We start from the raw sequence: 11729 nt of genomic DNA on the forward strand, positions 1-11729 counted from the left end.
AATAAATTTAAAAAAATAAAAATAAAAGTTAACATCTAAAAATCAAAAAGACACACAGTTGTACTAAATGCTAATTCTACTAAGTAAAAAAATAAATTAACAGCAATAATAATAACCAAGAGAGAACACTGTCCTGTCAGTACTATTCTGTGAACATGATATGCAGTTACTAACAAGCTGCGGGGGGGTGGGAAAGTTCTGGGGACTGAACCCGCTGAACTACATCTCTAGCCCTTTTCGGTTTATGAGATAAAGTGTTGCTAAGTCGCTCAGTCTGAGTTCCAACTCCAAATCCTCCTGTCTCAATCTATGTATTAAGGTTACAGGCAGGACCCACTATACCCAGATGTGGTAACAAATTTAAACCTAACACAATTCAAAGTCAGGTTCTATTATCACTAACAGGTGATGAAAATGATGTATAAAACAATTAAGTAACTTGCACAGGATTACACAGCTAAGAAAAGGGTAGGTACAGCGACCCATCAATCAAACTGCTGAATCCACACTCTTAACTACTATGATATGCTACATTTTAATAATACAACAGGTAAAAACCACAGGTAGATGTATAAGGAAGATTCACAGAAGTCACAAAAAAGTATAAGCAAAAGGTCCAGGAAGAGAAAACAAAAATGGCCTTTTAAAATTACATGTTATTCTGTTAAAATATTGCTTTCTAATAACAACAAGGTCCAAAACTGCAGTAAAGAAAAAAATATCAGAGTATGTAAAGCAGAAAGAAACATAACCACAGAATCTGTCAAGCTTTGCCCTCAGTTTCCATATCACTGTTACTGTGATATAGCACCACTTTGAAACTGACCCGTTGTAACATATCATAAGACAGAATGTTCTTAAATTTAGCCTCTTCTAAATCCTGCTTTATTGATACAAATAATTTTCCAAATTAACTTGTCCACATTTGAATAGGACATTGTGCTACCTGATTTTTCAAGACTCCAGCAATCAGACAAGGCAAACCAACCAGGTAACAGTCCTCGATAAGTAGACCTAACCCACATTTCTCTTCAACTCTCCCTGGAAAAGGACCCCCTACCTCTAGGTCCACTGCTGGAATATGAAGTGCTGCAATGTATAAACTTTCAGTATCAGATTATATATTCTGCTGTGAATTCCATGCTTACAAAACGTTACAACTGGTGTACTGATTTGCAATTTATTTAGGAATTCTAACTAAATTACAGAAGTAAACCTAATTAAACCATAACCAAGTTCAAAACAAATGCTTGTCAGTGCAGAAAACTTACATAAAATGTACATTCTGTAACGATGCTTTCCTGTAATAGGTACAAATTGTTGAAGGCAAATCTACAATCAATATCTTCTATGAACTGCATGTTGTAAAATGTTACAACATGTGTATTATTTGCAGTTTATTTAGGATTTCTGGAAAGACATTACTGTGGTCAAGATAACATCAAACAATTCCAAATTTTAAAGTAGGCTTATTACTGTAAAAAAAAAAAATCTACACAAAATACAAGTGTGTAAATATCCTTTGTGACAGAGTAAGAATCACTCTTCCCATTAAATGTCATTCTTGCTAACAATGGATACTGCAATAATTAGAAATAGCACAATCACAGGAATAACACAAGTCCTAAGTAATAGGCATAACATGCATTTCTATCTGAGCCTTACAGAGAAAATTCCCAGCTAGTCAATTTCATCATGGTCTGGGAACTCAGCCAAATTCTCTTGCTGCATAAGGAAGTTCTGGATTCCAACTAGATGCCTGCTTCCCAAGAACAAGAATGCAAGCTCTACGAGGAGAGGGATTGGGGTACATTTTATATGTAGGTACCTAGAAAAATACCAACCACAAGTTTGCACACAGGGAGCACTGAACAAACAGAACTAATGATAGGGCAGTTCAAGAATTTGAAGCCAGGCTTTCTAACACGAGAAGTCTACTACACTTTTTTTGGGTTGTTTTGTTTTTTTCTCCAAACTTTAACACAGAACATCCTATTTTCTACTTTACCAATGCAAAGCAAACTTTATGCCAACAAATGAGCCAGAAAAAAGGAAAGTGACAATAGTTACAGTTAGAAGACCACAGAACTACCTACAGCCAGACATAGTATAACTGATATAAAACAAAAAGCAGTAATAAAAAGGAACTTCAGTTACATCAGAAATCAACCAGGCTAACTTACACATTCATTGTGAAATATATAGCATTCCAAAAGATTTTTTTTAATCTTTCATTTATTTTAATGAGAAAAGAAGATAAAATAGCAATAACCAGTTTCAAAACAGGTTAGTAGGACAGTTACAATAATTAATGCATTGTATATTGTTGTCTTCCGAGTAGTTATTCAGAGGAAAAGATGTAGTCATCATGTCTAATAAATATTAGAACAAACCTTTCTCCTCACTGAACTAAGAGATAATACCTGCATCTCTACCCTATCTTGCATATACATATTTTTTCCCTACAAATCGATCCTTTATTTGTATCCCCTTTTTTGTTTTGTTTTGTCAGAGATGAGTGTTCCACAGTTTCTCCACAGAAAAGCTGTATTTAGAGAAGCATTCGAAAAGATTAAACAAATGTCCCATCACTGTTTTGGATTTTTTTTTTTTTTTACAAATTTTGAAAGGTTGTTACATTCCAGATCCTTCTGCTAATGTCTCAATAGCTGTTCAAAATATTAGATATCAAATCAATGGTATGTAAAATGCTGAGGTCCCCTGGACCTTACCTTTTTCAGTTTTATGGAAAGTCATTACTGTCTACCTGATGAAAATCATTTTTCACTATTCATAATTATCTTGTTGATATTATTTGGTACATGCATATTTAACTGTTTCTTTAGCTTTGTCTCCTCCAGACTCAAAGCTATATGCCTATCCAAGAAGAAAATTCCCGGTGTCTATTGAGGGCCTTTAGATAGAAACTCTGGAGAGGATCTCTAACTGTGAGTTCACAACTATGACCCTTTTCAGCCTGAAGAAGCCAGACAGATCATCACCCCTGGTTCCCTCATGGCAGTTTGGGTTATTTTCTTCAGAGGGAAGAATGTTGTAGGCAGACGAATTATGTAGAAATATTATAGGTAGTCAGACAGGGTCTGGCTCTCAAGTAGACAATATGGAAGACAAAGAGATTTTGCAACTGTGAAAGACACAGAAGGACCCCTGCTATGGGCCAAAACTTAAGACAAAAGAGTAAACAAATGCAACCACATACTGTCCTGGGAATGGGTATCAGTGATTGATACTCTAAATAGGCATCAATCACCTTGAAAGAAACCAAAATGAATCACTAACACAACCCCCAACAAGAAGTGACCCTGTGCTGTACTCATGTCTACTTGCTACTTCACTTGCTTCCCCATTTGGTACTGGATTTAATCAATTTTACCTGAGCAGTGGTGCTTGTAATCTCATTGGTTGACCATAGTTTTTTCCCACCTCATACCCATCTAAGCGAGTTCCCATGTTCTCGACCACCTTAGACACAACTCACCACATGGTTTTCCTCTATAAAAGTCCCTCAAAGAGATAGCTTCCTGGGGAAACCACCCACTCAGGCCCCCCTTCTGTCCTTCGCTCAGACAGGAGCTTTATTTCCACCAATAAATATATTCTGCTTATGAAACAAAACTAAAATGATTGCACTATTTAAACATAAAATAGCTAAGGTGATTGCACACATAATTTCTATCATGCTTCTGGAAGGTAGCACTTAATTTATAAATTATTGACTTTTATCTATTTTAGATGGTTCTATCTGGTAATCTGAACAAGCACACTGAACTAAATGGTATCCATCATAATAATCACTGTTCACTATTAAAAAAAAAGAAAGAAGCTATATGTAAACTATTTTTAAGGTGGACAACTAGACATGATCTCTTGGCAAAAATAGAAATGAAAATTTTCACTGTGAGACAAAATGTTTTAACATTTTAGGAAATAGAGCTTGATTCTACATTAGTGAGCTATAAACACATATATTCTACATACTTATAAGCCTCATTTCATGCAAAAAAAAGAGCCCTGGTTAATAAAAATTTCTTCATTCCAGACAGCTATGTTGTAACATTCACTCTTTCTCCTCTCCAATATGAAGAACTAGACAGGTTTCAGCACAGCTGTGCTCCAGGATGGCAGAAGCCCAGAAGAGAGGGCCAGTCAGGTTCTTTCAGAGCTGGAGACTGAAAGACTGCACTTCTGTTTCTCACAGCTCATCATTTCCTTTCCATGTATTATTTTTTTCCATAATTTTATTGAGAAACAGCAGTGAGACAGTTTAAAACCAAATTGGTAGGACAGATTCAATAATCAACACATTGCATACGTTCTTCCTAGTGGTTAATTACTGTACAAGATGTGGGCACGATATCCTATTTACAAACAATTAGAACAAATCCCTCTACTCATTAAGAGAATGTAACTATATATCTATTCTAACCATTTTGAATATACAGATACAAAACGGACATTCAATTGTATGCCATTTTTTTGTTCAGTTCCATTATTTGAATATTATAGGTGTGTTAAATCAGCAAAATATTCTAAAACAGTTCAGTAGTTCATAATAGCATTAGGTCTTCCACTTTACTGACAATGTCAAAAATTGTTGACCTGAGTACCCTACAGCTCAACATAACAGCATGACTTTACTTCTTATACTTCATTTTTATACTTTTTGCTGGATGGTTAAGATCAAGGTAAAGCAGGACCTATGCAACAAGAGTTGTAGCTTTTGGGTCTGATAAAGTCAGTGAAATCCCCTCAGGATTTATCCTGAGATCCTGTACCTCAGATTGTAGAACCTTTGTCAGTGCAGCCATGTGGATGAGTCACGGCCCTTGCTTGGCCAATGTGCTCTATGTGAAAGCCAGTCTACATTCCAACCAGCAGTGGAGGAGGGTTCCTTTTTCCCCACAGCCTCTCCAACATTTGTTGTTGGGTGATTTCTCTATGATAGCCACTTTCTGCAGTAAGATGATATCTAAATGTTGTTTGAATTTGCATTTCGCGGATGGCTAGTGATGTGCAGCATTTTTTCAGATATTTCTTTGCTTCTTTAATTTCATCCTCTGAGAAGCATGTGTTCATCTCCAATGCCCATTTCTGGATTGGGTCTTTAAATTTTGGGGCCCTAGTGTTTATCAGTTCTTTATAAATTCTAGAGAGCAGACCTTTGTCTGAGTACTTATTTGTCATGATTTTTTCCAAATTTGTGGGTTGCCTTTTCACCTTGTTGGCAATTTCTTTTGACGTAAAAAAAACTTCTCAGTAAGAGCAGGTCCCAGTTGTTAATTCTTTCAGCTGTTTACCGTGCGATTTGATTTTTGTTCATGAAGTCTTTGCCTACCCCTATGTCTTCAAGAGTTCCTCCCACTTTCTCTTCCACATTTAGTGTCTCTGCTTTAATGTTTAGATCTTTAATCCATTTTTACTTTAACTTGGAGCACGGTGATAGATCTGAGTCAAGTTTTAGTTTGCGGCATGTAGAGAGCCAGTTTTTCCACCACCATTTGTTAAAAAGGCTACCTTTCTTCCACTGAGCATGTTTGGCCCCTTTGTCAAAGATAAGGTGGCTGAGTGTGTTCGCAGGGGCTTCAGCATCTTCTAATCTATTCCATTGATCCTCAGGTATATTTTGATGCCAGTACCATGATGATTTTCTCACAGTAGCCTTGTAGTATAATTTCAAGTCAGGAATTGTAATGCCTCCTGCCTTGTCTTTATTGCCCAGGATTGCCTTTGCTATTCTAGGTCTTTCCTGGTTCAAGATAAATTTTAGAAATGATTTCTCCACCTCTATGAGGTATGTTGGTGGTAGTCAGATAGGGATTGCATTAAATCTGTACAGCAATTTTGGGAGTATGGCCATTTTCAAAATGTTGGTTTTTCCTATCCAGGAGCATGGAACATCTTTTCATTTTCTGAAATCCTCTACGATCTCTTTTTTCAGAGTACTGTCATTTTCCGTGAAAGATTTTTTACTTCCTTAGTTAGATTAATTCCAAGGTATTTCATTTTCCTTGGTGCTACTGTAAAACATACTGTTTCTATAATTTCTCTCTCCGTGTGTTGTCTGTGTAACGGAATGCTACTGACTTTTAAGTATTGACTTTTTAAACTGCTTTGCTACTGAATTTCTGTATTAATTCTAGTAGCTTCTTGGTGGAGTTTTTTGGGTCTTCCAAGTAAAGTATCATGTCATCTGCAAATAAAGATAATTTAATTTCATCTTTACCTATTCTTATTACTTTTATTTCTTCCTCTTGTCTAATGGCTATAGCTAATGATTCCAGAACTATATTGAATAGGAAGGGTGATACAGGACATCCTTGTCATGTACCAGATCTAAGAGTAAAAGATTTCAGTTTTTCCCTATTTACAATTATGATAGCCGTTGGGTTTTCATAAATTGCTTTTACGAGATTGAAGTAGAGGCCATCTATTCCAATTTTCTGTAGGACTTTGAACATGAATGAGTGTTGGACTTTGTCAAAAGCCTTTTCTGCATCAATGGAGATGATCATGTGGTTTTTAGTTTTCGCTCTATTCACATAGTGTATTACATTGATAGATTTTCAAATATTGAACCATCCTTGCATCCCTGGGATGAATCCTACCTGGTCATGGTGTATGATCTTCTTGATGATTTGTTGTATTCTATTTGCTAGAATTTTATTGAGGATTTTGGCATCTATGTTCATAAGGGAGATTGGCCTGTAGTTCTCTTCCTTAGTTGCATCTTTCTCTGGTTTTGGTATCAGTATAATACTTGCCTCCAGGAATGACTGTCGGAGGATCGCTTCTTTTTCAATTTCATGGAAGAGTCTGAGGAGTATAGGGACTACATCTTCTGTAAATGTCTTATAGAATTCAGCTGTGAATCCATGCGGATCTCAATTTTTCTTTGTTGGTAGATTTTCAATTAAATCTCGTATTTCACTGGCTGTTATTGGGCTAGTGACAGTGGCTGTATCTTGTCGATTCAGTTGTGGTAATTTGTACCTTTCTAGGAATCTGTCCATTTCTTCTGTGTCTTCTATTCTTTGAGAGTAAAGATTCCCAAAGTAGCTATTGATAATCTTCTGAATTTCCACTGAGTCTGTGGTAATTACACCCTTTTCATTCCTTGTTGCTTATATTTGAATTTTTTCTTTCCTCTTTTGGATGAGGTTAGCTAGGGGCTTATCAATTTTATTTAATCTTTCAAAGAAACAGCTCTTTGCTTTTTTAATTCTTTGAATTATTTTCTTTGTCTCAATTGAATTAATTTCTGCTCTACTCTTTTTTTATGATTTCCTCCCGTCTTTGGGCTCTGGGTTTGGTTTGCTCTTCCTTTTCTAGCTGTTGAAGGTGCAGTATTAGGGTATTTATTTGTTCCCGTTCTGTTTTCCTAATGTGTGAGTTCACAGCTATGAATTTCCCTCTGAGAAGTGCTTTCACTGTATCCCATATATTACGATAAGCTGTGCTTGAATTTTCATTGAATTGTAGATACTGTTGAAATTCTTGTTTAATTTCATCTGTGACCCATTGGTTGCTGAGTGGGTATCATTTAATTTCCATGTATTTGAAGTTTTTTTTTCTGGTTTCTTTTGTCATTTATTTCTAGTTTCATTGTACTGTGGTCAGATAATATGCATGGGATAATTTCTGTTTTCTTGCATATACTTAAGCATGACCTATGGACCAGTATGTGGTCTATTTTAGAAAATGACCCATGTGCAGCTGAGAAAAATGTGTATTCAGCTGTGTTTGGGTGGAACACTCTGTATATGTCCACCAAGTCCATTTGTTTCAAGCTCTGGTTCAGTTCTGGTATTTCTTTGCTAAGTTTCTGTCTGGCTGACCTATCTTTTGGAGATAAGGGTGTGTTAAGGTCTCCTGTTAAAATTGTGGTAGTGGATATTAGATTTTTCATGTCCATTAAGATTTGCTTTATATAGTTGTGTTCTCCCGTGTTTGGTGCACACATATTTATGAGTGTTACCTCTTCCTGTTGAATTTTTCCCCTAACCAGTATATAGTGGCCTTCTTTATTTCACTTGATCATTGTTGGTTTGAAGTTGAGACTGTCTGAGAATAGGATTGCTACCCCTGATCTTTTCTGAGGTGCTGGTGCGTGTAGTACTGTGTTCCATCCTCTGACTTTCAGTCTATGAATGTCTTTATGAGTTAAATGTGTTTCTTGTATACAACATATTGTTTAATTTTGTTTCCTAATCCACTGTGCCAGTCTATTTCTCTTAATTGGTGAATTGAGTCAATTTACATTGATGGTTATTATTGAGATGTATTGACTTAAGGTTGCCATGTTATTTACCTGTTGTCATTTACTCCTTTTTCTCCTGTGTTTAATTGCTTTCCCTATTTAGTTGGTTGCTTCTGATCTCATTCGTGGAGTTCTGATCATTTTGGGCCCTCTCTAGAACATCTTTCAGGAGCCTTTGTAAGGTTGGCTTTGTCATCATGAAATTCTTTAGCTGTTCTTTGTCATGGAAGTATTTCACTTCTCCATCAAAGTTGAAAGAGAGTTTTGCAGGGTATAGTAGTCTGGACTGGAAATTGTTTTCATAGAGGACTTGAAGTACTCTGCTCCATGCTCTTCTTGCCTGCATGGTTTGTGAATAGAAATCGGCCATAATTCTGATGTGTTGTCCTTTGAATGTGATCTGCTTCTTTTCTCTAGTGGCTTTCACTATATTATTCTTGTGCTGAATTTCTGGGATCTTGACTATTATATGTCTCGGTGTGTTTTTAATTGGGTTGAGGTTCCCTGGCGTTCTGTATGCTTCAGTTACCTGAATGTCAGATTGTTTCCTCATATTTGGGAAGTTTTCTGCTATTACTTCTCCCCATATTTTTTTAATGTCATTTGTATTGACTCCTTCTTTCTCATTGACACCTATTAGTCTCACACTGTTCATCTTTGCATCATCTTGCAGATGATGGATTATTTTTTCCTGCATCCTAGTTCTTTTTAAGAGATCTTTTCTTACCTTTTCACTAGCTGCACCAGCATCTTCTAGATCTGAAACTCTGTCTTCCCTTTCACTTAAATGGTTTTGCAAGCTTGTCATTGAGATTTTAAATTCCTCTACATCTCTTTGACTCTGCTTCATGTGATCTATTTCTTTCCTGTATTGCTCATTCAAGGAATCTGTAATTTTTCTAATCTCCCCTTTTTTTTTTTCAATGTCTTCTTTAGAAGCAGTTATTAATTCTTTTACTGCAGTGTTTTTTTCAGATTGTTTTTCCTCCCTATGTTTCAGTCGTTGATTCTTTACTTCAGATGCTATGAGTTCGGAGAATTCTTTTTTTATTTCAGAAAATTCTGCTCTGAGTTCCTCTATGACTTTCTGCTGTTCCTTATTTACTATCAATGCTATTAATTCATGCATTTGAGCTGAGCTAGTGTCCTGTGCACTTGTTCTGCGTGGGCATTGGGTTTCCTCCATATGTTTCTGCATTTGATTCTTTACTGAAGATGTTATTAATTCAGGGATTTCTTTTTTCATTTCCAATCTGAGTTCCTCTATACCTTTCTACAGCTCTTCCTTTATTTCATAAGCCGTTGATTCATTGATTTTTGCTGTGTGATTCCCACTTTGTTTTGTATTAGTGTCCTCTGCACTTGTTATGGGTAGGCTTGGGTTCTGAGATTGCATTTTGCTCCTTCTTGTTGTCATTTTGTGTAGCACTGTCTTCTGACCTTTGTTGTAGATCTTTGATGCAGTTATAACCTTAGTACCTACTGAAGTTCAGGTGCAGATCTACAAAGTTTGGATTTATCCAGTTGTGCCTGGCTTGGGTCTGGCTGCTGTGCTCAGCTCCTTCCTGATGCCACCCCTGGGGGTGAACCTGTTGTGCTCCTCTGGCAAGATGTTCTTCTCCTGAACTAGCTTGGTGGTTCTGTCCCCTACCCTCTCGGCAGGGATTGCAGCTGCAGGGTTTCACCCCAGGCCTGTATGCCAGGCCTGAGCTGAGTCTGGAGGAGAATGGTGGAGTAGCGGGGAGAGGCAGCTCTCCCACACACTCACTGGGCCTGGTCTAGGACTGGATCTGGGGGTTCCCAGAATGCGACAAAATTCCTATTTGGTGAGCGGGTGGAAGGGGAGTACTAAGGAGTGATGGGCAGCATCCCAAGAGGGTGAAAGAGGGTCTCACCCATGCTGTGCCTGGGCTGAGAAAGGTAGGTCCCACCAGTGCAAGGTAGCGGGAAGCTCTCCCACACACTCATTGGGCCTGGGCTAGGACTGGATCTGGGGGTTCCTGGAACATGGCAGAAATTCCTACTCGGCAGGCGGGGTGCGGGAGGTGCTGCGGAGTGGTGGGGGTTGTCCCAAAGGGGTGGAAGAGGGTCTCACCCACTCTGCGCCTTGCTGGGACGGCAGTTCCCGTCGACGTAGGGTAGCTGGAAACTCTCCCAGACACTTACTGTGCCTTGGCTAGGACTGGATCTCTCCATGTATTATTATACATGTAATCACAAGTAGGTAATTTCAGAAGATGATAAGAGGTAACAGTAAATGAGAGAGGTGAAAATTTGATCCAGGAGTCAAATCCATATGCTCATATCTCACTGCTATCTCTGATGACTACAACAAATGCCCCACAGTACATTTTGGAAGTGTCCTCCCAAAAGTTGTGTTTTGGGACTTTAATCCCCAAATTCCTGTGTGTACAGTATTTGCATGTGAAGTATTCAGAAGGTAATTAGGATCAGATGAAGCCTAGAGAGGGTGGAGTTCCTTTAAGAGGACTAATGACTTAAGAAAAAAAAAAAAAAAAAGACTCAAGCAAACACACTTGCACATCTCCCTAGGTGATACTCTCAGTCAAGTTACTAGGCAGCAAGGAGCCCCACATCAAATGCTCAGAGGTGTGGCTACCTGGGACTTCCCAATTTTCAGAACTGTGAGCCAAATAAACCTCTATTCTTTTGAACTGATAACCTAGACTTGGGCATTTTACTATAGCAAGAGAAAATGGACTGAGACAGCCCATTTGGAAGGTCATATATATTGGTGAAAATTCACATTTTATAACCATAATACTCTCACTCCTCATCTATTATCTTTTTAAATGCTTACTTTATAAGCACTGTTGGATATCATATATTTTTACTCAGGTATAAATGAGTAATTTGCATACCCCTGGTCTCCACCTGACAGCTTTTTATTCAAAACACTTCGTCAACAGAATTATTCTCTGAATTATGGGATGATACAGACAAACTCCAACAGACACTCTGTAAAGGCACACAATGATGTTACAGCTCTTTTTGCCTCCACCTCAGTTAATAGCTTCCTTCATAGCAATTTGTGAAGAACTAACATTCTTGATTCAGTCTATAAGTCCATCATTCAGTATAATCCTAAACATCCTGATAAATACTGTTTCTGAAAGCATTAGAAAATATCTTTATTTTTAACACTTGGAACTGTTTTTCCTGGCTACAAAAAGCATGTAATTTTATTTCATTATAACTCACTATTTCAAAGGAGTTCTAATTTTGAAGCAATTCTAATCATTTCAATCAGAAAATTAGGGCTGGAGAGATGGCTCAGTGGTCTAAAGCACCTATTTAGAACAAGCTTAGCAAAGCATCAGGGACCGCGGTTCAATCCCCCAGCACCACATGCCGGCCAGCCCCGCCCCCCTGGTGGGCTGAGCTGGCCACACACACACACACACACACACACCACACACACACACACACA

General features: G+C 37.7%; 1 protein-coding gene across 1 annotated transcript in view; it reads right to left on the reverse strand.

Annotated features, from left to right (window-relative positions):
* Cdkal1 (CDK5 regulatory subunit associated protein 1 like 1) overlaps positions 1-11729 on the reverse strand; it is a 732899-nt gene that overhangs the window by 528661 nt on the left and 192509 nt on the right. The gene's annotated exons all lie outside the window — the stretch shown is intronic.

The sequence above is a fragment of the Octodon degus genome, unplaced genomic scaffold (genome assembly GCF_000260255.1).
Source record: "Octodon degus isolate 3935 unplaced genomic scaffold, OctDeg1.0 scaffold00119, whole genome shotgun sequence".
NCBI lineage: Eukaryota > Metazoa > Chordata > Mammalia > Rodentia > Octodontidae > Octodon > Octodon degus.